Below are 4605 nucleotides of genomic sequence, written 5' to 3' on the forward strand. Positions count from 1 at the left end.
GTCCGTGGAGAGGCGGTACTGCGCGGCTGGGCGGGGCCGGGGCGAGGGGGAGGGGGGAAGAAAGTGGGGAGTCATGGGAGTTGGGAAGGGGCGGGGCGGGTCTCGGGACTGGAGACCGGGATGGTTTGGGCTAGCCTTAGGGACCGGACTTCGGTCCATTGGTCCAGAGGCAGCATCTGGGCTTGCACATGCTCTCAGGAGTGCTTACCGACTCTGGCAGATGGACTACACAACTATGCACAAAGAGCTCGCGATATAGAAAGGAACCCCTCTCAAAATGGTCGTAGACACCCCACTGCCAAGCCCACTGGGAACGAAACCTGGGCCGAACCCCCCCCAGCCACTCCCACTCATCCTGACGCCCCCCCCACCGATGCTCTGCTAAAGACTGTCCTGCTCATTCCTTCAGCCGCGGGGTGCGGAGGTGGGGGACTAGAGCCCCCTCTGTACTTCTGGTACTCTCGTGCAGTGACCCTGCCTATTTCTGTCACAAACCGGGCACCTCCTAGGTTCAGAGCAGCCCTTGTGCACGCACACACATTGACTGGCATCTTGGGAAGCGGTGCCCAACATCGGCTCAACTCCTGCTGCTATTCGAAGCTGGTTCCTTTATATTCAATCCCCCTTTTTCCCAGTAGAACTGCCAGTAGGTAGTGGGGCCGATGTCCAGAGCATGCAGATTCATTCTCCACAAGGACATAAAGCGTTGTCCCCACTCCGGGCTCCTAGCTCTAGAACTGGACCGATCCCCGGGGCTGTCTAATCCAAATCTCTCATTTAAGGAAACAAACCCAGGGAGATTAAACTACTTGCCCAAGATCAGAGAGGTAGTAAACGACAAAGGTGGGTTTTGAGGTACGTCTTTTCACTTTCCACTGTACCATAATTGCCTCCCTAAAGTGGGGGAGTTCTAATATCCTGGATGGGAAGCTAGACTCAGTGTCCTTTTAAATCTAAGACTCTTATTTAGATTATCCCACCTTTCTCTGTCTCACTCTACTTAGAGGATAAATGAATTGAATCCTACCTAAGAAAAACATAGTCTTCATATTAGAATATGAGGGGACCTAGTTCAATGATCTCTTTTAGCTGATAAGGAAATTTGAGCCATTTAAAGCCCCTCCACATTTTACTTCTAACCTTTTACCTATTTTATGTCACCTTAACTCCATCTGTTCCAGTCAAGGCCCCAGGCCAGGCTGTTATTTGTTTCCTTTACTAGGTCCTGGGATACACCGGGACTAGGATATAGTCCTTTCTGATTTCCATCCTTTAAAATCCTTATCTTTAAACCTCAGGTCTCAAATTCCTTACATTTCTTTAGTCTGTTCTGCCTCTCCTCAAATTCCCACCTATTTATTTCCTTCTATGTAGAGCACCTCTGTAGAAAGTAAGTCCCAAATTGGTAGAGACCTTTTCATTTTTGTCTTTCTGTCACCAAGTCCTGGCAATGTTCCTTAAGCAAAGTATTTAATAACTGGAAATTGAGGTGCAGGTCACAGGGCAAAATTTGAGCAAAAAAAAAAATCGACCTCCCCTTTCAAGACACCGGTCATGAGTCCCCTCCTGTAGGAGTCAGGAAGTCATACCAAAGTGTAGTTTGGCAGGAGAGATAAGATATGCTCCACTATTTATAACAAAAGGCTCCTCGAGGTTCCTTCCAGCTCTGACATACAATCTTCTAAGTTATAAGAACCTTTCTGGTTCTGACCTAATCTTGGGTTTCTCCTACCGCTGACATTTCAAGTTCTATCTTTTTAGTAACATCCTACTTTTTAATCTGTTGATTTCATCTATGTCATCATTCATTCATTCATCCTGCATATATCTGCCATTATTACCAAACATTACTAAGCCTAGATGTAAGAAGGGAAGGGTGTGTGGGGGGAGACCGGGACGGTGGGAGAAGGGAAGACACTGATCTAAGAGTGAAAAGGGGTTCAGATTTTGGTTTGTGAGGAAGAACACAGACTAAAGAAGACAATAAGAATCCTGTTCTCTGGAGCCATGATTTTCCAGCCTTCCATTAGCCTGGAGAAGTTACTGGATGATCTTTGTTCCCACAGACTTGCCCAAAGATCCTGGGAATGCAGTTCATAGAGCAGACCATAAAATATCATACCTACAGTGTGTTCAGCACCTCAATAAAGAAGATAACCAAGAAGGAGGTTATTCCAGAGTGCCAATTGGCACCTCCTCCCCAAAAAGTTTCAAGATTAAATACAAATATGCCTAATTTTCAAAGTAGGTCCCTACTACAAATCTCTACTGCCACCCCTCCCCCCCAACATATCCCTTTCTAATTTCTAAAATGCCTGGGAGGTTTATTTAGGATTTTAGGATCATTGAAGGGAATTTAGAGGCCATTTAGTCCAACTCCTTCATCAAAATGAGGTTGCCAGGTTCCCCAGGAGATAATTTGCCTAAATTCATGCTTTAACATCAGTTAACCTAGAGACACTGCTGAAGGAGTGGATAATGCAAACTCAAGATTCCTAAATGGCTTCTTATCTCCATGGATCAAAGGATCCTAGGTTTAAAGACAGAAGGGACCCTAAAAGTCATCCATCCCATCCATTCATTTTACCGGGAGGTTAGCTGATTCGCCCAAGGTCATAGTAAAAAAAGTGTCAGATGCAGAATTTAATCTCAAATCCTCTGACTCCAAATCTGATATTCTTCCCATTACCCCATGCAGGAGCTGCCTTAGTTTCCTTGTATGTAAAATGAAGAGGTTAACTACAAGGATGTCTTTCAGTTAGAACATTCTGTGATTGTAACTTTTCTAACCCTGAAGGTCGACAACCAGCAGATTAAGGATCATCCCCTGAGTTGGGTAAATGGAAATTTACTTCAATAAAGTTCTTTTAAAATCCTGCTTTATAGAAAATATAAGCAAAGACAGTGTACTGTGTTACTAATCCCTGAAGCCACCAGAGTTGTCAACAGTGTCAAAAATTATAGAAAGGTCAAAAGAAGAGAACTAAAGTCATCATGACTTCAGAGGATGCTAGGGTTGTTCAGTCTCAGTCACATCTGACACTTTGTAACCTCATAGGCTTGGATTGTCAGTTTGTTCAGTCATTTTTCAGTCATGTCCAACTCTTCATGACCCCATTTTGGGGTTTTACTGAAGTGGTTTGCCATTTCTTTTTCCAGCTCATTTAACAGATAAGGAAGCTGAGGCAAATAGGGTTAAGTGATTTGCTGAGGATCACACAACTAGTATCTAAGGTCAAATTTGAACTCACTCTAGCCCAGGGATTCTATCCATTTTGCCACCTATCCACTCCTCTGATGGGGTTACATGAAGGATTTTTAAGAGGAATATTTAAGCAGCTGGAAATGTTTGTAGGTGGCAAGAAGAAGCCAGGAAATAGGAAGAGACTGAAGATTAGAGAAAGAGAGAGAGGGCATAACAGAAGAGGCAAAATACTGGAGGAAATGAAAGGAATCAGATCAAGTCCTCAAATGGAAAATCTTATAATAAATAATCTTATTGTGGAGACCCCTACTACTCCCTCATCAGTGCCTGGGGCAAAAGAGAAGAATGAATGGAGAGAAATAAATGAATGGAATGAAGGAAAGAAAAGGAACTCAAATCAAATGGCCTGTCTTCTCTCTAGAGGCAGGACCAGGGGTGGGGTAGTAGCTTGGGAAGAAAAGTGAATATTTGGAAGATTCAGCTTGAGGATGTAAATCAAGTAGGGAAGAGCAAACAGTTTGTTTTGCCTCAGGAAGGGCCAAATAGTGATTAGATAACATACATTGTTGTAGACCAAATCAATGGACATGAATAGGAGTACAGAAGGCAGATGGGGAGGAATGGTAATTTAGGGCTAATCCTTAGAAAATTCTTTCTTGTATAGAACTGAAATTTGCCTCTCTACTGTCCAACAATTATTTCCCTCTACTCTCCAAATAATTTATTTTGTATATATCCTGTATTTATCTTTGAAAATAATGGCTATTGTAAGCCAGACTATAAGCTTCTGGAGGGTAGGGACTATCTCCCCAGCACATACTTAATAAATGCTTGCTGCTAGATGATTCCTGTCTCTGGAGCACATATTTCATGATGGATGACTTTAAAAAAATGTTTTTAAACCTTACCTTCCTTCTTAGAATCAGTACTGTGTATTGGTTCTAAGGCAGAAGAGTGGTAAGGCTTAGGCAACGGGGGTTAAATGACTTGCCCAGGGTCACACAGCTAGGAAGTATCTGGGGTCAAATTTGAATCCAGGACCTCCCCTCTCTGGGCCTGACCAGACCCACTTAGCTGCCCCAATGGATGACTTCTTAATTCTCTAGTATCAGGTTAGACAACACAGGTTAAATTATGTGGTCAATCTGACATAGTCTTTAATAAAGGGGGCCAGAGGGAGAAGCTCAGGCTGTCACCTACCTTCCAAAAGACATCAGGGTGGATGAGGTAGGGGGAAATGCTGAAATAAACAGATCCTTCTAATAATCACTCTGTTCTCTACGGAAGCAAGGACTGCTGAACTTAATGCTAATCAGATTGGTATAGAAGTCCCCTTCCCTTCCATGTGTGCTAATTTCAGGCTATGTTTCTGAGTGTTTTGCTCAATGTAATGACATCTC

General features: G+C 43.5%; 1 long non-coding RNA gene across 1 annotated transcript; it reads left to right on the forward strand.

Moving 5' to 3' along the window:
* The first annotated feature begins 61 nt into the window (after positions 1-61).
* Positions 62-4283, forward strand: LOC103103007 (uncharacterized). Its single transcript, XR_465791.2, has 3 exons — positions 62-855; positions 2067-2244; positions 2798-4283. It is a non-coding gene; the product is annotated as an uncharacterized LOC103103007 (long non-coding RNA).
* Positions 4284-4605: the final 322 nt, after the last annotated feature.

Source organism: Monodelphis domestica, chromosome 3, assembly GCF_027887165.1.
Source record: "Monodelphis domestica isolate mMonDom1 chromosome 3, mMonDom1.pri, whole genome shotgun sequence".
Classification (NCBI taxonomy): domain Eukaryota; kingdom Metazoa; phylum Chordata; class Mammalia; order Didelphimorphia; family Didelphidae; genus Monodelphis; species Monodelphis domestica.